Genomic DNA, 24,103 nt, shown 5'->3' with positions numbered 1-24,103 from the left:
CATGCATTAATATTAAAAGAAATGCTGTCAATTTAAAAAAGGTACTGATGAGCGTCTGTGTCTTAGTTAAGTTTCATTCATTTAAAAGATGTTTTTCCCTTCTCTCCTAGTGGAAGATCACTCAGTTGGGAACCAGAATTTCAGGTCTCACATCTTCTATTGAGTAGGGTCAATATTGCTGTACAGAATAGCCTTACCAAACGACATAAGTTTCAAACTTCTATTACTGCAAACCCGGACACAGTCAGCTAACACTTCCTCATTTTAGAAACAAGACTGAAGAAGTACATTTCAGGTAAAGCTGAAAAAAGTATCTGGGTTCTTAGCATGACAAGAACCACTGCTTTTTGTCAGGAGTATTCCCAACCTACTAGTTCAGGGGTTGTCAACGGGGGTACTTGAGAAGACCCATACATGGGTGATGGGGACGGGTTGCCACCATGCACTATCCCGTAGTGCTGCACAGGTCCTGCCCGCCCAGCTGGATGTGGGGGTGGGAGAAGTTCACATGCGGATGCGTTTGGCTGTGCGCCACCCCACCCTCCACTCAGCCTTGTGCTGTACCACTCCCCTTCCCCCCTCCCCAGTCCAGCTGCTAGAGGTACACTGATCCAAAAAGGTTGAAAATTCCTCTACTAGTTCAAGTAGCCTTATCTAACTACTGCTCTAACCACATCACACACTACTCCCACAATCAATTCTGAATCCATAAATACTGACAATCAATATTACTACTGCTTTTTTAAAAAACAATCATATAACATGCCACCAAACTTATGTCCCCTTCTAGGGACTGGCCCAGGTAGAAGTCAAACTACTTCTAGCCGTTGTTTTTGCAGTGCAAGTAAAAGCCTGTTGGGGAATGGAAGGCCATGGGAGATAATATTGATTGAACACTTTTACACTATGACATACTGAATTTAGAAATGGATTTTGACATTAGTATTTGTTTCATCATTATATTGATTAATGGTAGGTGTCCCTTTTAAAGAAAAAAAAAGGATGAGGAACTAGATTGGAGAATGTGTTTGCAAGACTCTGACAGAAGACTAGAGGAGATTTTTTTTTTTTATCCAATTGAAGATCTTACCTTTCTAGGCTCTAAAAAGGTCAGAACTTAATTTAATAAATCTATCTGTCAAGAAAGCAGATCTCATTTTCAAAGGTTTAACATTAGCCCTTACTGGGTGGCTGGATACCTCAGGGCACTGCTAACAAGCTACAGGCAATTTTATCTGCAGGCTTTTGCCTACTTGCATCCAACCCAATTCAACCATGATTAAAAACCATTTCCATGGTTAGCAGCACTCACATCAAATGAGTTAGGCAAGGCTGCTCCAACTCCTGTATGTTTCACAGGCTGCTGCTTGCAATGCATCAATAAATGCCTTGATCCTGTTAATTATTAGCACATATGCAACTTTGCTCGTGTCAGTTGCCCGAATTGGCATTTTTTCAGTGAGATTACCCAGGTAAGTGAAGTTATGTTCATGTTTAAGCATTTGCAAGTTGGGTCAACATGTGGAATTCTAAAAGTGACTGTAAATATGAATAATTAAGAACTCAAGTACATAATAGCTAAAGATGGTAGTGTATATGAATTTGAGAGAAAAATTTCACACACAAATTTTAAAATTGGAAGACGACAAATACAACAGCAGTAGCAGTACTAGCAGCAACAGCAACAACTATTGTTATTCTTAGCAATAGCAGCGTGGATAAAAAAACAAAAAACTTTCCATCTTGGAAGTATTTCATTGTCATTAAACAATTAGTCTTCAGGACATTGCTGCAAGGTTCATAAACTTTATTTAACCCATTTTACAGATGGGTAATTAGGGCCCCTTTCTTTCAAGTTGTTCTGTGCAGGTTGAAATAAATGGAACATGTAACTCCCAGTCAAGTTCTCAGACTTTGCATGAATATTTCTCTCTCATTCTCATCTTCCCCCCAAACCCTAAAGAATTGTTTTCAAAAAAGTATGCCTTGGAATGCATATGCAGTGCTTTATTTAACGAGTTGTATCTGGAAAAAAATTAATAAAGTTCAGATGATGTAAAATATCTGCATTATTTATACTGCTTTGAACACATTTGTTTCAAGTAATGTTTCAGTTCATATCTTCATGTAAATAGAGAGTTAAATTTTATTTTTGGGATGCAACTGCTTGCTAGGATCTGTGCACATCTTCATCCTCATGTTGCTTCAACATTATGACAATACATTAATTGACTACAGGATTTGTTTTGAGGACTTTCAACATCCCATATATCCTGCATATCAACTGTTGAAATTCTTAATATGATAGAATCCCTTTAAGCTTTAGCTCCTTCTGCTGGCTACCTTGCTCTTCAATAGCAGAATAAACCAAGCATATATCTGCAATAGTAAGTCTTAAAAGAGGGGTGGGAGAGGAAAGAGAGAAACTGTTTTAGTTTTTTGGTAGGCATAGGTAGGAGAATGCATTCCTAAGCAACAGACAAGGAATAAAAAAAATCAGTGAGGAGATAAACCAAGAGCAGAAGTGATCAATGTTCGTGCTCTCTTGAACATAATAACCCTGAGACTCCAACTGGGACTCAACCAGGCCTTAAATTTTGCAAACATAAATAACTGCCTGTATAATGTTATACCTGTAATGGACTACTGGCAAATTTTGTAGTACTAAAGTCATCAGACTTATACATGCAAACAAGTATTTGGATGTTAAAGTACTATCATTTACACCACAACACAAATCACAGCTATTTATGGGTGCAAAATTTTACCCATAAAATTAAGGGCATTCTGAAAAACCATTTTAGTCCAAACTATTTTATAGTCTAAGAAAAGATATCACTAGTATGCTAGATTATGAATTGTAACAATTCTAATGTAAATTTTAAATCCAAACAACAAAAAACGTTCTTTTCAGTCTTTGATTTTTTTTTTTATACAAAGTAGGAAGTTATTAAAGTAGTTCGTTTTAACAACACTGAATTGAGCAATCTCATTGCTGAGATAATCTATAAAATCTCAGTGTCCCAACACTGACCTTACTGTTGCATCCAATTTCTAGATTGATGATTAACTTATATGGAGTGAAAGAATCAGGCTACTGTGATTCAGTAACACAAGTAAAGGGCTGTATGGTAAGCATACAAAACTTTTCTAGAGAACCTTCCCACAGTCAGATTCGCAACCACACTGAGCCCTAAAACAGGAAAGAGAATAAAACTGACAAGAGACAACAATGTAAACAGAAATCTCCTGCAAGGCCTCAAGTTGTTTAAACAAAAACATATTAGGTAATGACAAGGCTTAGCAAGCCACTGACTTATTAGTCAACATACTAGTTCATAGCTGACTGGAATTCTCAAAGCAGATTGTCAATCAGACAGTCAATTCCATTACCTTGCTCCGATAAGACCTTCAAAACCTTAAAGACAGCTATCCTCCTACATCATCTGGTAGAACATCCAGAAAACAAATCTGTGTGGTCTCTGGAGCTAAAGTTTGTTTTCTGTTAGCTTTCTAGCTCTTTTTATTGTGATTTATTCTTTATTTGTCCCTCCTTTCCCCACCGTACTGCGTCCTTGTCCTGTAAGTAAAATTGCAAGTTGCAAAATTACTTTGACTTCTGCTTTCAAGTGATTTTCAACAGCAACAGTTTAAATGCATTTTCATTATTATCTTAAAGGTCAGTCACCTTATTTTGCCTGTTAAGTACTGTGTCAATTATAACAACATAATTAACAGCTGAATGCAAGGAACTGCCAAGAGCCAAGAGTTGGAAAATAATGTATTTGCAATGGTCAACGGTAAGGTATTTCACCCTTGACCATTGCAAATAGTGAAGAAGCACTAGTTTTTATGGTATTGATATAATATTGTTATAATCTCTAGCTAAGAATAACAGTTAGGAAAGCTTTCGTCATGCTGTAACCAGGGGGGAGAGATCGTGCCATTGATGCTAACAAATACCTATAGGCTGGGGAACTCCCTTCTTGTCAGTGCAGAGGCAGAAAAGGATCTTGGAATCATTACTGATGCCAAAATGAACATGGGCCGACAGTATGGGGATGCGGTCAGGAAGGCCAACCACAGCTTGTCATGCATCCACAGATACAACTCGAGCAGGTCCCAGGAGGTGATCCTCCCCCTCTATGCGGCACTGGTCAGGCTGCAGTTGGAGTACTGTCTCCAGTTCTGGGCACCACACTTCAGGAGGGATGTGGACAACATGGAGAGGGTCCAGAGGAGGTCCACCCACATGATCAGGGAGCAGCAGGGCAGGCCCTACAATGAGAGGCTTAAGGGACCTGAACCTGTTCAGCCTCCACAAGAGAAGGCTGAGGGGGGATCTAGTGGCCTGTTACAAACTAGTCAGAGGGGACCAGCAGGCATTGGGGGAGTCCCTGTTCCCCCAAGCACTACCAGGAGTAACTAGAAATAACGGTCACAAGCTGGCAGAAGGTAGATTCAGACTAGACATCAGGAGGAGCTACTTCACAGTCAGGGCGGCTAGGATCTGGAACCAACTTCCAATCAAAGTGGTGCTGGCTCCTACCCTGGGGGTCTTTAAGAGGAGGTTAGACAAACACCTTGCTGGGGTCATTTGACCCCAGTACTTTTTCCTGTCATGGCAGGGGGTCGGACTTGATGATCTGCTCAAGTCCCTTACTACCCTACCAACTATGAAACTATGAAAATTTAACTCGTTTCACTTTTTTTTTTTTTTTAAACACAACTTCTTTTTTAAACACTATTGACTGAATTTCATCCTAATTATTTTCATATTTGTTGTGATCATACTGCTACCTACTGCAACATTCACAGGAGATCAACTACATCATTTCAGCTCCACCAAGGATATCCTTCAAAACTTTTGGACAGCTCTTCATGTTACGCAGCCTCTTTATACATGCAAAGGGATCAGGCTTTTTTTTGCCACTCTGATAAGTTATGTGCCTGTTTGGTGGAGGACTCCCTCAAGCTCATAGATGCTAGGGTCAGAAGGAACTTCAAATGGATCATCAAGTCTGAGCCCCTGCTCATGGCAGGAAAAGTGCTGGGGTCATGTGACCCCAGCCAGATGCTCATCCAGTCTCTTCTTGAAGACCCCCAAGATAGAGGAGAGTACCACCTGCCTTGGAAGCCCATTCCAGATTTTGGCCACCCTACTGTGAAGAAGTTCTTTCTGATGTCCAACCTAAATCTACTCTCTATCAGCTTGTGGCTGTTGTTTCTGGTTATTCCAAAGGGTGCTCTGGTAAACAGAGCATCTCCTATTCCCTGCTCCCCCTCCCCGGGTGAGTTTGTATACTGCCACAAGATCCCCCCCTTAGCCTTCTCTTGCGGAGGCTGAAAAGGTCCAAGTCCCTCAGCCTTTCCTCATAAGGCCTTCCCTGCAGGCCTCTAACCATATGAGTGGCCCTCCTCTGGACCCTCTCAAGGTTATCCACATCCCTCTTAAAGTGCGATGCCAGAACTGAATGCAGTACTCCAGCTGCAGCCTGACCAGTGCCGCATAGAGCGGGAGCATCACCTCCCTGAACCTGTTCATGATGCACCTACTAATGCATGACGAAGTGCAGTTGACTAATTACTTCACCACACTGCCGACTCATATTCATCTTGGAGTCAACAACAACTCTGAGATCTCTTTCTACTGCTGAGAAGGTCATCCCCCAGCCTATAGGTGTGCTGATGATTCCCTCTCCCTAGGTGCAACACCTTGCACTTGTCCTTGTTGAACTGTATCCTATTGTTCTCCGCTCACTTCTCTAACCTGTCCAGGTCCTCCTGTATTCGGTTTCTTCCCATCAGCAGTGTGTTTGCTTTGCCCATAGTTTGGTGTCATCTGCAAATTTGAACACAGTGCTTTCCATGTGTTTTCATGTGCTGTAGACAGCTGCAGAGCTAGCCTCTGAAGACCCCTCCCAAGTTCTGATGTGGTGAATATATAGGAAATACAGTTTGGAGAGGGAGGGACATGTCAAAGACAAAGCAGTATTTTAGACAGTGCTACTACCCACAGCCGATTTGGTGGAGGACTGAGATGGCTTAACTCCTGGCGGCCTAAATTACTCTAGAAGCCCCACAGAAGCCCTGGATTGAGAGGCCAGAGGGTGGCTTAAAGCTACTCTATTCCTGCTACACTTTTCACTTCAAGTTCTTTACTGTGCCACTAGGTGGGGCAAGCAGACTCTTCCCCTTTATTACCATTATTAAGTAATTATCACAGGAGTGTCCATAGGTACTCATTCTTTGTGTAGGATAAACACTGATACAGACCTATGCCCAAAGGGTCTGTGCCATTACAAATCAGGATTCAACCCTTAGTTTTCAATGATGGCTCTGTTAGAAGGACAAAATCCACATAATTTAATGCATGTTACAAAAATCATCTCAACTCTGACATGCAATGCGACACTCAGTATTGCCTAAAGTATTTTAACTCTACTTGGTACCGGCCATTTCTTTCATCTCCCTGCATTAAGAACTGCTACTAAAATGATTTATGGCTGTCCAACCTCTGGGTGGTAGAGGCCCAGAAACTCCTGGGATGCATGCTGTACAGACCACACATCATGGGAGTGGCCCTCTAGGCCATGTACCCCACTCTGCCCCCACCACTGTGAGCAAAACTTTAAGAGAAGGTGAGAGAATCAAATGTCATGCTTTAGTTTTTTTGTAAGCTATACATGCTAAAAAGTCTTCTTGTATTCAGTGATATGGTCCACTAAAAAAAATAAACAAGCAACAAACTTAGATGCCCCCTGCCCTTGGCAAATGGATAAGTGAAATATTTAAAATATGAATAAAAAGTTGGGAAATGAAGATTTTTCTCTAATTTTATAATAGAGACAATGCTTCTCTATTTCACACAATTGACGAATATGGATTTCCGCCCTGAGACAGATGAACTGCCACTTATCAATGTCTATCTTCATTGATACCTTGCAAAGTATAGATATTTGTTGCTTCTTATATCTGATCAATAAAAGTTTTTGCTAATTGGCATATCTCCCAAGTTCTCAGTAATTGGTCAGATACCTTGCTACAAGTCCTTAAGACTGACACACATGGAGCTGTCTCCTAGATTTGTCTCCTACTTGACCCTAGATCACCTGACTAGATAGGCATATGACAATGTCTAGTATATCATTTCATATTTTTGGAGAAGTAGCAGAGCTTCACACCTTTTCCTGGGTACTGAGTTTTCTCAAAAAGAGTTTTGCTGCATGGAAAATGTAATAAAAGTTTTGGATGTGAATACAAAGCAAACCGTAGCTGTCAACAGGTCCTGAAGACTGTTGCAGTTGAGCTTGATCTAGTAATTGCAGTAAATATAACCTTAGTATTCAGCCAGTCTGCAACCAAAACAAGATAGATATCAAGGGACTTGAAAGAAAACAAGGTGCGAGAAAATAAGTTAAAGGTCTCTTTCTCTATGCATGCTTTATTACAATTTGGGAGGAGAAGCTGCAACTGTAATGAGAAGCTGAGTGGTGACTGAGTCTGAAGAGCTGAATTTTATCTTTTTTAATCATCAGGAAGGCTGTTTTCTCCAGCCTAAGAACTGCTTTTCAGTCTCGTTTCATATTTTATTCTCATTAAGTCTGACTAGAAATCTCAGCAAATTCTAAGGAAAGTAATGCCATTTTGCACTGTGCTCCTATTTTGACATAGATATTAAGTATATCAATATTACTTTATCATTTTTGTCCAAATTGCCAAACTCTTCAGATGAGGCTCCAAAAGAGTATCTAGTCAAAAGTTATAAATAATGCCTATAGGTAACAATGGGCGGAGTCCCTGCAGATCCTCCTATCTGTTTGCTCACCTTCCACAAGTTCCTAAAGAGCCCTTCTCAGATATCAAGTTATAAATCTGATAGGAAGAAAGAGTAATTTGAGTCGGCCATTTGTTTAACATGGGTAACCTCAAGCAGTTGGAGCTTTTTACAAGCTGTTAAGCTCTATCATTATATTAGAGCCTACCAGAGGCCAAGCAGAGAAGGGTCATCTCTTTGAAAAACTGTACACTCTTTACTTTGTTTTTTACTCTCTGGGGTTAGCTGTAATGTGACCTTTGGCATGGCTTGAGGTTGGAAAAAAGTGTAGCTGCTCCAGCAGGTTTAGGAACCAATAACAGTGTGATAGTGGTTCCAACGAAAGCCACAAAGAAAGTCCGTACTGGAACTAATTGGCACTGTGCAGGAAGTGTGATACAATGCTCTTTTCTCCACCCCACAGAAAGCTCTGTGCGGTTTCCATCTGAGAATCAGAGGAATGGAGGAAAATAAATGTAATGTGGGATACAAATCATACAAAGAATAAAAAAAAAAATCTCTGCAGCTAAGAAAACCACAAAAAAAGGACATTAGGGACAATTTCCAGTTTAATCAGGATGTTCAGAAGGTGTTCAGGAAAAACAAGAGATGTATGCATACTTCATGCTTTTGTATTCATTATAATCTTTATGTAAATGACATGCTATCATTTATTTTCTTTGCTAATATCTTTCTGGACTTCCATAGTAAAACTGGTATTTGTCAAAAAGAGCAATTTTTCTGCTGCACAGGATTTTAAACAGCTCAAGGTAAATGTTTAAACAAAATGCTGGGAAATATGGCATGTAATTCCAGTTACTGTTTTATGGCAGTTGAACACCAGACCTTTAACATCCAATTCAAACAATTTATGTTTAGATGCCATTCAGTTCAGTTTGATTTACATTATCATTCCTTTAATTATGATGACATTAGTCACAATTTATGGTGTGGTAGTGCTTGCCTGCTATGTGTTGGGCCATACATGCCTAAGCAGACAGTCCCTGTCCAAAAGAGTTTGCATTTCAGAGAATCTATGTTCCTGGTATAGAAAACATGACTAGATTGGAAAACATCCATCTTAACCTACCTGTTTTGAGGGAAAAATAGAGCAGGCCAAAACTTTTGCCTTTAAGATGGTTCAACAATATCATTATAAAGTTGCCTAAAAGAAATTAAAGCTATACTCTTTTTGTTTTGTTTTCCTAAATTATAAGATCAGAATCATTCAAAATCATCTTAATTTACAAAGGGAAAGGTAATAGAGAAAAAGAGAGGAGAGATTTGAGTGTTTAAATGCAGATATTTATCAACGATTTTAAGGAACACTTACGTGCAAATTGTTAGGAAGAAAAGAAGGTTAATTATAAGTGACACTGTATAATTCCCGTCCAAGAGAATCCTGAGGTTTGCAAAAGGAAGGGTTAGTCTAAAGACTAAGAAAACATTATGCTGGAATGCTCCGTTCTTTTGTACAGAAGGATACTACCATTGTTTGATGGCAGGCCAGGCAGCTGGCACTACACTTTGACCTTCAACCTTGCCTCAGCAAGGAGCTCATTTATGACCCAAGTAGCATCAATCAATGAAAGAAGATCATTTAGAAGAAAACCTCACAGGCTGGTAGTATTCCCACCCACTATCCTTCCCCCTCCTCCTTCCCACATGGTGGCATGCAGGTCCAGTCAAGCTGCACAATTCCCTGGCCTTCATAAACCCACCATTTTTCATGTACATTTGATAGGTTCTTTCCCTCCAATTCAAAGCTGCTTTCACAGACACATAAGTGGGTGAGAGCTTTCTATTCTTGCCTTAGATTTGATTAATTTGTGGCATTCATGTGTCTAGCTCTGCACAGACAATGGGAATGGACTGGCTCAGACTCCATTTACAAGCAATTTATGCCAGAGAAGTTCAAACCTAAAGAAAAAAAAAAGCTTTTGACAGTAGCAACAGTTTCTAGCTTGTTAAAGATGGCACTGAGTAAAACGCAATGAAACACTTCTGTAAAAAGAATTTGGAACTATTACCATTACTACCAATTATTATTAGAGCACACACCAAAAGGATAAAGAGTGTTTCTCTCATTGCCACATGAATCATTACAAAATACATTACAAAAGCAAAAACTGGGATTCTTGTTTTCTTTGGTAACCCAGTAATCACTTTACACTAGAGTATAAAAGAGAAACCTTAATAGAAATATCTGTTGTAACCCAAACTCATCCCTCTCTCCTCTGCTTGCAATTACAGTTGCATAAATGTTAATAGCAGGAAGAATATTTTTTAAATTCCCTTCTATCAGTATATTTTTGTGGCTGCCAGCCTGAATGATTACAGAATCCACAGGACTGTCAATCTCACTTCATCCTCCATGGACCAAGATAGTAAAAACTCAAAAGTATCTACAATCATCTCCCCTGAGGAATACAGTACTTTCTTCAATCCAGCTTCCTTTCGGTCACTGCAGCGAAGTATTAGCTGATGATTTCCAGCAGCTTTCCAAAATAAGAGCATTCTTACCCTATATACACACACACATATATATATATGTATATCTATCTATAAACATATATATGCTTGTATGTATGTGCACATACATACACTTGTATACATGCATGTGTACATGTTCATGCGTATAATTAACTAATCATTATCTATACTTACTAGTGTTTCCTCTTGACACAAAATCCTATTACACATACATTATAGTGGGCACATCTACATGAGATGCTGATACAGTAGCCCGATACTACTGCAGTAGTGTTGCGTGACCAAAACTGTCTAGATGCTACTGCGCAGTAGCCGGTGCTACTGCGCAGTAATCCCCATTACTGCACATTTATTTAGTACTTGTTTATACAAGTACTAAATAAATACGCAGTAACCACTGCGCCGTAGGGTCTCATGTAGACATGCCCATTGCATATTATACACAGAAAGTAATTAAACTGTAAGGAAGAACCAGCTAGGGAAATCTCAGTCTGATTCACAATACAGATTTCTGGACCCTATCAGAATATTTAACAGAAATAAGTCACATTCAACCTCCTACATAAATATCATGCCCCTTGTTACTTGAAGTCTGTTTCCACAGAACACTTCTTTGCTGTTACCTTGGCAGAGTTTTTCAGATGCAGTTTTAAAGATGAATGGAACATAAAAAATAGTAATTATAAGTGATGCCTACCAAACTAGACTGACATGCGTTTGTAACTAACCAAACCAAATTGTAAAGAAATAACCATCACACTGTGCTGATGTTCTGAAATGCAATGGATACAAATGGTAGGTCTTCTAATTTCTAGTAATTACCCCAATACCTTAAAGTCAGTAATTACACAGAGAAGCATGCCCTGCACTGGCCTCGAGTTTGTTTCATAGCCAGTGTGCGTAATTAGTCTTGATTAATATCCCACATTGCACATCAACGGCATTAGCAAACCAAAACAATCTACACATTGCTGCCGCCATAGGAAGCCTTAGTGGTCTGACTTGCGCCTTTATCAAAATACACCACTTGCTCAAATGGGATGGAGGGCTAGTTTGGCACCTACACTGCCTGACTTATTAAGAGAGAAACTGCACTGCCTTCCATGTAATCATCTTAACCCCTTGTATCAACTAATTAATACACAGGGAAAGCTTTACTTGCATGTGGGCAATTATAGCAAGTTTCTGGTTCATGTCCAAGTAGATTCATGACATTAATTTGTGAACAATGAAGCTCTTTGTAGCAGGGAGCTTTACAGGTGACTTTACAATTAAATGAAAATGTGTATACAATATGTAACAAAACAGGAACCAATAGATGTTAGGTCTGTATCTGCAGCCTGTTACAGAGGTGGTGGTGTTTACAAGCATATTCCTAATGGGAAACAATTCAATCAAATAAAATGACGCCTGGAAGTAAAGGAATGTACAAACACTGGTATTTGTAGCATGCCAAAAAACCTGATGAGTAACTAACAGACTTCAGCTTACCCATTTCAAATGCTTCACCAAAGTGTACATTTTGTACACATTTTCATCTTGGACCAGATTTGTCTGTAAGTGAAACTGAGTGACAAATACTAGAATTGGTAGCAGCTGTTACTGGGGACCATTCCCAGTTAAAGGCAAAGTGGCCTGTGCACAAAGCTTCCCCAAAGCTATGCAACCTGCTGTGTGGCTTCTGTTCTTTTGGTTGTGCCTCAGTTAGAGTGGGAAGCACTCCAGCATCAGGGATGCACATAATGCAACATGGGGCATAGTGAATGGGCCCCCACAGGGTCAGCCGTTCAAGCCAAAACACTTGATGATAAAGCATCACATTGTGGTTACAAGCTCCTCCAAGCATCCAACCAATGAAGTTTTCAGTGTGCAGATGGTTCGCTGTCTGGATACAGTGTTGCAGGCCTAAAAAACAGTAAAAGGCATCTAGATTCTTTTTTTTTTAAAAGGTTGTTATACTTTGTATGATGCTACACTGTGCTACGCATCTCCAGAACCATAGTGAAAGATCTTCATTCATTAAAAAATAAATATGTAGCTGTGTTACTGTTTTACTATACAAATAAAATGCCATGTTGCCCAATAACCCAGATTTCAGCCTTTAGACTATAAGAGCACCACCCTTAATTTCAAACACAGAGCATGCATGGCAGCAGTACAGACAAAAAGACACACAGTGAAACAGGCTTTCCTTATTCCAGAGGGAATGAAGAACAACATAAGCATGGCAACTATATAAGCATAAAATTTGGGAACACTTTTGTCTGAAAACTTGCTCCTATTCGCTCAGAATGATTGTTCCTTTTACTCTCATAGCCCAAAAAGTCTCTGTGGGAAAAGCTATGACAGAGAGCTTTCCCAGTGAAAGATATTTTAGAGGGACATGAAGCATGAGGTGATATAAAGAATGAACAATTCCCAGGTTGCAGTCTATGTTGACTGTAACCCAACCACAGACGTGAAAGGGTGTAGCTTTATCTTCTTAATGGAGTGGGCAGGGGGAGACTGAAATTGCTCTAGTGCTAGCTACTCAACTTAAAGCGGGAGGGGGTGGAGGGGAAGGGGAAGGAGAAGGCAAAGATCAGAGATTCAAACAGATTTCATCAGTTTCTCTCTCTGACATGGCACTCTCTGTCCTGTCTGCCTTTAACTGGCAAGGGCACCCCCTGCTGGCCCTTATTCAGAACTTCTGCTTACTTAATGTAGAGACATCTGATATACTCAGTCAACTAAATCTCAAACAAGAAGGGCCAGTTCAAGTCCCTATCAACCAGGGAAAGAAAATGGGTTTATCAGATGACAGCCCCTAAACTACAGTATCGTTCCAATCACAGTTTTGTTTAGCAAGATGAATTCCAAACAGGCAGTGGTGAATTACTAGTATTAACCTGATTGTTACTTTACATGCAAGAGGCACAGGCAGAAAGAGAACAGTACTCAAGTCATGCACAAAAATGTCTTCTGTTAGAAACTACGAAGGCAAGCACATTTTGCTACTATTTTATAAATGTTTATGAGAAGCTTTCATGCAATAATTTTAAGTCCCTATTATCCAATGCTATGACACAGCACTGATTACTGATTATTATTTTAATACTAGAGCAGGATCTCTTTAGAGCAACTAAAAGAAAATAAAAGCAAAGCAGTTTCTGTATTCCTGCTTTTTTCTATCCTGCAGTTATAAATCATCCTATATTTATACTTAATTCCCTCCCTTGCCGCATTTTTTTGGGAATTGCAGCTTGACAAAATTATACCAATATTGCATAAGAAGTTTTCTTCACCACCAGGACAGTTCCTTTTATTACTGCTACAGTTGTCTCAGGATTTTGGCAGAAAATACTGCACAACACAGGGAGTGAGCTTGTCCGAAAACATATTCCCAACATCATCAATTGGAAATGATTACTTAAAAAATAAATAATAACCACTGCAATGCTCCACTCTACTCCATCCACTTCTGACTACAAAGCTTCTGTTTTCAAGTACACACTGAGTAACCTGATGGTAAGGTCTTTGATCATCCCTTTAAAGTCACTTCTCTCTCTTTCCTAACTGCTCATGTGCCATCCCAAAGCTTCCTGAGCAAATTTCTGCGCTTTAGTCCCAGCGGAGGGAACAAACTGAGATTGAACTAACTTCCCCTGGGACTTCAATCTTTTGTCTGTTCCCATCTCTCTACTTCAAACGCTGGAGACAGAAGGGAAATCTAAGTATGAGCAGAGAAATATAATGGATAAAACAAACAGGAGCCATACCCTTTGGATTGTCTGGCATCATTTTACTGCTCTGGTTTATATGAGACACACTGATGGGGTTGACAGTGGGGAAGAAAGTAGACAATGACACTGAAGGCGCACTGATATTTTCTGACCATTAAATAATTTCATAATTTGAAAATACCAAACTTTACATTTTCCTTCTGCTCACTATATTCCTAGCCTCTTCATCAAATCTAAAAAGACAGCTAAGATAAGCGTAAAAAGAAACACGCGTACAAATCTCTCCCAGTTGGGTCTTAGATTTTGGCAAAATGTACTGGGTATGAAGTATTTGGGAGTAAAATAAATTGTATCTGTTCACTGGCTATGATTCATAGTATACAACACTGAAATCTGCCTGGTGCAGTAACTAGCCTTAGAGGGGGTTTTTGGCATACTTTACATTGTTCAGCCTTTCACTATGCAAAGGTCTACAACCAAGTTCACAGTTTTTCTTTTATTTCAGGACAGGGGAAAGGCATGAAAATGTTTCAGAAAACAAACAAACAAAAAATCAATACACAACAACTTGATAACAGCAGCTGTTGGCAGTGACTCCTGTTTGAATAAAGCTGTCGATATGTCTAAGAGCTACTGGGCTCAACTTTCAGATAGGGCTACATTTCTAGCACAAAAAATTTAATGATTTTAAACATTCATACTTCTGGCTTGAGGTCCCCCCACCTCTTTGTTTTCTGCCATAATTGGCAGTGCTAAGCTGCCAATTATTATATACATGTGATGACCTGGGATCTTGATTTTCTCAGATTTAAAAAAATCCCCAATCTTCAGACTGAACAAAGTAACCCCAAATCCACATTTTTCCGTGATTAAAATGAAACACCATTATATGTACGTATCTATATTGTTAGTGGTGTTTCATTTTAAATTATAGAAAAATGTGGATTTGGGGTTACTTTGTTGAATCCGAAAATTAGAGATTTTTTTTTTTTTTTTTTTTTTTTTTTTTTTTTTTAAATCGGGAGAAGACTAGGATCCCTGGTGATGACAGCAAGAATGAGACATCCAATATGACAGTAAATCCACTTCACCCAGCATGGCTTTCAGCAAGGTACAAGTCCTCCAAAGAAAGAAACACCACCTTAATTTTATTTGGATTTCCATAAGGCTCTGTTCAGTTTTATCCCCAGATAACCTCCATATTAGATCCTGGCACCTATCCAGTAATTTGCAGTACCAGGATTAAATATGGTGGCATGTGACAGGGCATCTCATTGCACAGAACAGTTGTCTCTAGCTTCCTTTTAAGTTAATTAGCTAAAAAGTCACTTGAGAAATTTCTCCAATTTAAAGGGATTTTACTTAATGGAATCTAACAAAACAGCATCATCACCTGCTAGTATACTGAAGGGGGAGGGTGAGAAGGGGGGACTGGAAAATTCTGCTCCAAAGAACAGGCAACAAATTTCTATCAAACAGTCAGTCAAAGTTATCAAATGCAAATAGGACACAAACAAAATAAAAATCAATAAATTAGCTGCAGCAGAGACCAAACCTCATGGGTTTAACTTGATATGCCATTAATATGAAAAGAATTTGACAGTTTACATAAGGGATGTGACCCAGTGCCAACAACCTCTGGCTTCTCCATTTTCCAGATGGCAAGAGATTAGCCTACAGCCTTTATTCTCATAAGAAGATTTTTTTCCTCCATGGAAAAACTATAAAGGACAATTTTGTTCCAAACTTCAAGTCTCCTTCACAAATGTCTACTCAATTCTGGGGCCTAACTAATGCCTATTAAAAGAAGCCCTTGGGCCTGAAGCTGTGGAAAAAAGACTAATGAAAACTTAACTCTAATGCCTGCCTTTAAAAGATCTATTGACAAAAGCAGTGGGGAGAGTTTGGACCAATGTAAACTTAAAGAAAAAGGTTGGCAAGTTTCAATTGTGGATGTGAACGCCTGCTTCAGTTTGATCTTGACGGGCTTAAGACAGAAAAAAAGTTAAGCCTACTTACATATTAAAAAATGCAGTAATGTTAAATTCAGTGTGTACCGTTTTTCTCTCTCTGATTTATACCCATCATTGACAAAGACTTTGAAGGACATTCCTGTTTAATATGGTAAAGAGCCACAGCACAGGGCACTGTCTCTGCTTTGCAAACCTTAATATGAAAAATTGTCCCTTGACAGAGCATGACACTATTTCCCATTAATCCCTGAAATACAGCAAAGAGGGAAACTGGAGTCTTTCATTGCTTCCCATCCGGAGGAAGACATGGGCGATTAATCAAAGTGGACCATAAAGTGAAAATACACCGTGTGAAACGTATCTCTTGCAGACAGAAATTCGTAACCGATTAATCAGATTAAACATGAAAAAAAAAATCAAAACATATTCTTCAGTGCTCAAGGTATCAAGAAAAGTCATCTCCAAGAGTTGTTCACTTCACTCTGTAACCATCACAAACTATTACCTCATTTCTCGCCTTGCAGGCATCACCATGGCAACCTTTCCTTTAGAGCAAACACTCTCTAGGGGCCACTCCTCCCTTTAGGCACATGCCTTCAACACCTTATATGCTGTGCTGTATAAATCGACTCGTCTCCAAAAGACTCACAGTAAATTCAGTCATTTAATGCACGCCAGACCTAGTCACATAAAGCATCATCTCCCAGCACAACCTAACAAGTGCTAGAACCCAACTGATTTTCAAGTGGCCAACATTTCAACTGCATTGGAGGTGCAGCAAAAATTAAGCAACTGTTAATGATGTCGTTTAAATCCCCCTATCGCCTTCAGCACAACCCTCCTATACTGAGGTCATTTTGCATTCCCAAATTTATAAACTGAAAAAGATAAGTTTACATTAGTTCCTACATAATAACGGTACTATCCCAAAACTCAGTAACTGGCACAATTATGGCAATCATATAACAAGTTTAGAAAATTGTTTAAGGAAATGAGCTAATAGAATTACATCATAGTACCACATTTTCTTTGATTGCCAGAAAATATTTTATTTCAGTGTTTTTTTATCCAGCAATCGTTTTCCAGAGCTTTTCTTTTAATGGCTAAAATCTGTAGTTTTATTCATAAAATTAATTTGGGGAGAGTGAAAAGTAGTGATCAAAAATCTGAAAACAATATTCACCAGAAAGCATGCTCTTAAAGAATAAAGGAGCTTTTGTGTTAACATATTATCCCAGTTTGAACAGATTCTATAGTCATCTTTTTGTGTCTGTTAAGGGTTTTACACTCTTCTGATTGTACATTTCTTTTTTGTTTTACCACTAGTTAGGAGTGTATAGGCTTTTGCATCATTTGCATCCAGCAGGTAGAGACAGAAATCTTTTCCCAAACACTTCATCTGGCTGCTCCTCCTACCTTTTACCAAGTGGAGACACTTCCGCAGAGCACCTAATAAAATATTTCACTTGATACGAAGGTCTGTCCTTTCAAAGAAAAATGGAGATAAACTGTGAATCTCTGATATATTCAAATTAAGGAAAAATGATTTATATTCTTCTTAATCTCTTTAAATACATGGGTAACTAATCTTGAATGTAGGCTCCAAATATTTGCTAAACCTCTCCAGTTGTTTTTATTTTATTTTGCTTTGATTATGAAAAGGAGAGACATTGGGTTAATTCAGTAAAGTCTGAGGACAGAAAGCTATGTACTCTTAACATACACATTTCTCCTATACACCAGCAAGAATCCATCCTAATTTAGTTTTGGTTTCTGATTAGACATTAACTTTTCTACATATTAATTTTCTCTTCAGCCATCCTTTTCTATACAACTGAAAATTAATTTAACTGGCTTTTCTGCAAAACTAGGACCCTCTTGCACCCCTTCTTCTCACAGGCTATTCCCACTAACCTTTTTCGGTACTGTTTCTGTTACAATAGCATTCAAAATATTATAGGAGATTTCCAAGAAGTAAGGACATACCATCTGTCCCAAAGGATTCTAAAAAGCAAAAGAAATAAAATAAATAAAAAATGAAGAGCAGGCCAGAAGGACTATACACCATACCATAATCCGTTATATGTATGATACTAAACCTGTGGTCTGCAACTTCTTCACATCAAGCATTTAACATAGTCACTGTATTATTAATGTTTAATGTTTGGTTCTCACTATTGTAAAAAATAACAGCAGACAAAAAAATTCACCAGCAGAGAGATATTATTTTGGAAGGAATATTTCCACACTGTATTTCTAAAACTCTCTTCTAGGTTTGATGGGCTCTGATCCTATTCTCTCTTTTAATTCTTCCTTTCAACTTACAATTCTTTCATGAAGTCTAACATACCCAGTCCATTCCACAAAGAATTATTCTTATTATTTATAAAAAATAAACCCAAAAAAAAGCCAGTGATATCCATCTACCCTCTAATCGCCCAATGAATATGCTGTGTTTATAAGGATCATATTACGGAAAAAACATTTTGTGTCGACATGCTGCTTGGTAAACAAATCTTGACCATTAAATTATCAAGAGGTGCAAGGGTTATGAACCCACAAATTGACTGAAGCAATTCATGATACTAAGCTATTACTTCATTTTGTCTTTCAGTTACAGGCAGCTATATCTAAATTTGGGGTAAAATTCAGAATGTTCTATTTTTAAGCAGAAGGAATAATATCTTTTTTTTTTTTTTTCAAAGAACAAGACTGATTTCTTCATAAATTGAGTACCAAAATAACTGTCAGTACAGCACATTCTTATAAAACAACTCAGCCCAACTCTTGGTCAGTTTAATTCTATTTATCTATGTAAGTTATAAACGTCTTGAGGGCCAGATCTATATCTTCTCTCCAGTATGTACAGTACTGAAGGTAACTCACCATCAGCACTCAATAAATAATAAAATAATGATCAACAATAACTGCTCTCAATGTATTTTTACTAGTCTGTAGCGCTATTTAAAAATAAAATAGATATTGAAAACTCCACACAGCTGCTGTACATGACTCCAAAAACAAATGACTGCTCTCTTGCCCTGTTTTTTTAAAACCTCAGGAAGGTTCAGCTTTAAAGTAACAGATTAAAATAGGGTAGGTTGAAAGACATCCTTGCAATCGGATTTCCAATGGTTGAACAGTTGTACATTGGACCTTGTTATTGTGAAAACATTGAGGCCCTTCTCAAGTCCAGACAGAAGAAACTCAAGAACAACACAAATAGAAGTTTCCAACCAATGTGTGTCTGAGATATGTCTGCTCCCCCCGTGTCAATGAAATACATTTCCCGTGTTGGTGTGTTAAACTGTGCTCTCAGATTAGATCACCACATCCCAATCAAACAAGTAATCAACTTTCACTACTGGTGCTTCTTTTCAGGTTGCAATGCAAGCCAAGATTCTCTTAACTTCCCCAAAACCAATTGGCACTAGGTGTGCTTCCTCTTGTTCTCATGAGTCCTTCCAATGCCATTATTAATACTTGGTTCATTGTAATTTTGAACAAATGAAGTCCTGGATATACACCTCTTACACTCTGGGGATCTGGTCGAGGGACTGTTTTTGTATGTATACTTAACCGTATACTATACTGCTCAAATAAAAGTGGTTTTTAAATCCAAGGCAGAAAGCCTTTTGTCATAGAACAAGAACTGTCATAGTGATCAAAAATTTAGGAGTTGTTGCTGCCAAAGCCAGCTATAATGTGTGTGGTGGCACTTGTAAATAGTTGTTCTAATTTCCAGCAGAGGGACTTTTATGATTATTTCCACAACCCACTTGTCCAAAACAGAATTAAAGAAAATGTCACTATAGAAAAAAGTAAGCTTGCCCTCTCCTTGTTTAAGAGAAAGACAGTCTGAGTATGTTGCCAAGTTTTAAAGAGGTAAAGACACACTTATTTTAAACTGAGGAGCCCCTAAACTTCTGCTTTTGGAACGCTCTGGTGGGAGAGAATAATTCGGTGAACTTCAAATGCAAAATCTGTCCCTCAACTTTAGCCACTAAGCCCCTTGTTCCTTTACAGTCAAAGTCGTGTACCTTGCTAAAAATGAACTCATAGACTGAATTCACAAATTAGGTTGTCATCCAAAAGCAAAAAACAATACAAAAAAAAAGACCCCTGGCCAAACCTCTCAGGCCCACTGGAACTTTTAACAACCTGGGACTCCCTGCTCAAAAAATTCTGGACTATATCTGTCAGTTATGTGCTTGGAGAGGACAGTGGGCACACTGTTTTCCAGACTGCAAACTTTATGCATTTGTCTCCAATGGAACACTAGTGTAACAGAGGGCAGACCAGCATAGCAGTCCTGGGTGCCACCTCTGTGGGGAGGGTGCAAAAACAGCTGTGGCTGTAGCAGATCGTGCCACCACAAACAGCAGAGCAGGCACCACCACTGCCGCAGGTGTGGAGCTGCACTGCTACCCCTCTGGATTAGAAAAGTGTTGGGTTTTTTCTACGTAAATAGTCAGCTTTTAAAAGGAGAAAGCTTCATATTTTGAAGTGGCTAGTGTGTTAACTCTGTAGGTAACCTATTAAACTGCTGAGGCTCTAATCTCTTGGGTACTAACGGAGTCTGGTACGGTCATTCAGACAAAATAATACCCAGCCCAAATTTTCAACTCTTTCCACAGAAAAAAATGTTTTATCCATGATCAGCTCGTTCCATGCCTCTCCACCCTCAATTGGCTGAGCTGCTCCTCTCCCACGTTTTCCCATGGCAAGTTAGGAAATTCATTCAAAACTTACCAAACTAAATCTTACCAAACATGAGAAAAATTAACAAGAACAACAGCAGGGCTCAGGAGGTTGTTGGCCCCACAAAAATATTAGCTGCCTGCTATCCGTCCATTTTAAAGGCATATTTTACTATCACATTTTGTGAAAGACTATATTGAATGACAGTTTTTTGCCTTCTGCACTGCTCTGTAATATCATCTGCTGTTCATTCACATTCTTCCCTGTTTACTGCATCTGTAATACACAAAGAAGAAATGGACTGCCCAATCAATTAAAAACACAGAATGCTTACTCTCAAATTCTGTTAATAAATGTTTCACGAATTTATACTATATCATTGATTATATAGGACAAAGACTGATTTCATATGCATTAGAGACTGTAACAATAACTCAGTCCCTTCATAAAGGCATTATATTAGCCAGTTCTATAAACACACTCTCAAAGTTCCAAAGGAAACCCATTTAACTACTTACAAATTAAAATATAACAGCTTCTATCAGTTACCCTGAGGCTAGAATGTAAATGGCATTGAAGGTTAAGGTTTTCATGGCTCATGAGGAGTATTCTTGTTAGAAATGATTTTGCTTGTACAGTCCACTATATACCTTTGGTACTTCTATTCTCCCATTGTTTATGTTAATAGTGGCAACAGACATCTTAAAAACAACACCCCAGTAAATTAATCCGTTTATGTTAATGATTTTCCCATTTTACAAATGGAAAAGCTGAGACATGAATTGGTATAAGCAACAAGTTATGCAAGGGTGCAGCTGTACCGCTGGGAATTTTCTGATTCACCGAAACATACTCAGTCAAAATATACGTGAACTACAAAAGTTGCGAAGTTGTGCTCGCTCCCCACAGTTTGAATACTGACCGATCCTACCCTTCTGCCTACAGTTTTTAAAATCAGTTTGCAAATAGATGAATACAGATTATTTAGGTGGTCAGAAAGATCATGAGAAGAATACCCTGCAATATTTTCACAACGCGATGAAAGCAGGATTGAAAATGTATGCAAAAACTTTATCAAGGTTCAACTCTTCAAACCTTAAACTTTCATTAGTTAAGTGGCAACTGGCTCATTTCCCATTGTATCCACACTAATTTGTCCCTTCCAACTATAAACTGGAACTGGTTCTCAGTAGAACATGCAACATTTCTCCCATAGTCATCAACAGCTGCTTAATGTCTCCTTTCTTGTAAGTTTAGAGAACACCAAAGAAGTAAAGGGAGAGAGAGTAGTAATGCCAGGTGCAATATGTCCAGAGCAAAATTAGCAATAGAACACACTAAGAAAGCAACTGTTACAAATTTCTCATATCACTGATTAACTTGAAGAGAAACATGTTATTTTGAGCTCCTGCCAGAGATCTCACTGGTATCAGACAACTTGAAAATAACTCCCACAACATAGTATTTCCCTGCTTTTATTCACAGTACTGCCCAGAACAACTTGGACATTGGACAACTTGCTCCATGGCTCACTTTATCAGAGAAATTATTTACCATTGACTTAAATTTTTTATTGAAGTGGTGCTTGGGTTAAGTTATAAAAATGTGCATGCATGGCAAATAAGGATTGACACCAGGCATAAACAGTAGAGAGATTCAACTCTGAAAGAGTATTTTTCTCAAAAAAAACTCTTTTCTCTTTCTGATTACACAAAGTTACTTTAGAGTCAACCTAGTATTTTTTTAAAAAGCATTCCATTTTAAACAACTGATGAAGGGAACTTTTGCTTTTCAAAGAAAGTTCTGTAAATAACTATAATCTAGTTATCCAAATTCCTTTATAGTTTGAAAGGTTACGACAACAGGGGTCCAAAGTTTCTCTAAAGGGAAACCTACATTTACCCTCCAGAAGAAAACAGGGCACCCCCTAAAGTGCAAAGCAATCGGCTTCACATTTAAAAAAAAAAGCAAACAAGTGTTTAAAGGAGGGGAGAAAGAGGGAGGATTTTTTATGCTTATAAAAATCTTTTCATTAGTAGGTAAATAAACTATTTTTGGAAAATTTAAAGGGAACAGAAGCTGAACCGTAACTTCTCTGCTTGCCAAGGTCTTAATGTGGGGAAAAGCGTAAAATAAAAAGGAGATATTAAACAAGGACAATAAATCTGGATGCTTATACTGACATTGGATTAAACATTTTAGCAAAAAAACCTCTATCAAATTTTAAGCCAGGAAAAAGTAAGACATCTGTGGTCTGTGAAACAGGGGAAGTGTAAGTCTACAGTGAGGGACAAAATTAAATGAAGCAGAGAGGACTGAAGGCAATCTTTTCTCATTTAAACAAACCAATCTGTAATAACATGTCCATGTGGATTTAGATGCATGGGGACAGTGGGGTAGAAATTATAAGTAAATGCTCCCAATTAAAAGAAAACTGATCGCCAGCCAAGAGTCACTTTTCTGAAAACAAGTTTTACCTCAATAGAAAAGGAACCCTTTGCTACAATTACCAATATATGTGACGTGACAGCAGACCATTTGGGACTTTAAATGATCTACAAAGATGGGCCAGGTAATCAATAGAAGATCTCCTCATTGTACAAAACGTAACTAAATTATCTTTGGGGGCAGATTGATTCATTTGTGCGTTTTATGCTTTCCCAAGTGACTTAGTGCTGCAACGTGGGACTATCAAACAAAGCAGATCAACCTAAAAGTAAAAATCAAAACCAAATACTCCTGTATTGAAGCCCACATACCTACATACATTTTGTTTCTGAGCATATCCAACCTCACCTTTGCACATGTATACAGTTTTTGTGTTTTTATCATTTGATATATAGAAGCCTTCAGGTTTTAAATACCTTCATGTTCAGACAGTTTTAACAAGCTGATTTGCTGCTTAAAAAATTCACATCCTGAGCCAAAAGAGCTCTGGTAGAAGTCCTGAACAATGAACACACTGTATGTAGGTCCCGTACCTGACACCCTTATGGTAAACTACATTTTAACCTGTTTCAGCAATACTGTTTCAGCAATAAAAATAATTCAAGAGAGAAAAATATTCCAATATGCTGTATTCTATGTAGGAAAGAGGCCCTGTTAAAATAGTATCAGATGCCAAACCCCAAAGGAAACCTACTTAATCATACAATGTGTTCTGTACTGTAATAATAAGAGCGTACAAACTGGATGGTCTCACTTCCGGCAAAGCATCCAAGAGTGCCAAGTTTGTCAGTGCCAGCCTTAGGCTGCTCATCCAGGTGCCAAAGTCAGCTTTACTGGGAGTCATCCATCTCCTCCTCTGCTAATGACTAGGCCCCCCAGCCTCTTTGTATCCATCTTAATCTTTTGTTTTCCCCTACCTTCCACCTGTGCCTGCTGGTGGCTCATCAAGG

General features: G+C 38.5%; 1 protein-coding gene and 1 long non-coding RNA gene across 3 annotated transcripts in view; both read right to left on the bottom strand.

The window, feature by feature from the left end:
• EFNA5 (ephrin A5) overlaps positions 1 to 24,103 on the bottom strand; it is a 253,388-nt gene that overhangs the window by 166,183 nt on the left and 63,102 nt on the right. The gene's annotated exons all lie outside the window — the stretch shown is intronic.
• LOC109282391 (uncharacterized) overlaps positions 598 to 24,103 on the bottom strand; it is a 62,871-nt gene continuing 39,365 nt past the window's right edge. The window contains exon 3 of the long non-coding RNA XR_009461070.1: positions 598 to 20,981. This is a non-coding gene — a long non-coding RNA (uncharacterized LOC109282391). The remainder of the gene's footprint in view (positions 20,982 to 24,103) is intronic.

Source organism: Alligator mississippiensis, chromosome 3, assembly GCF_030867095.1.
Source record: "Alligator mississippiensis isolate rAllMis1 chromosome 3, rAllMis1, whole genome shotgun sequence".
NCBI lineage: Eukaryota > Metazoa > Chordata > Crocodylia > Alligatoridae > Alligator > Alligator mississippiensis.
Note: the sequence above shows the minus strand (reverse complement) of the source record. Positions and strands in the feature narration are given on the sequence as shown.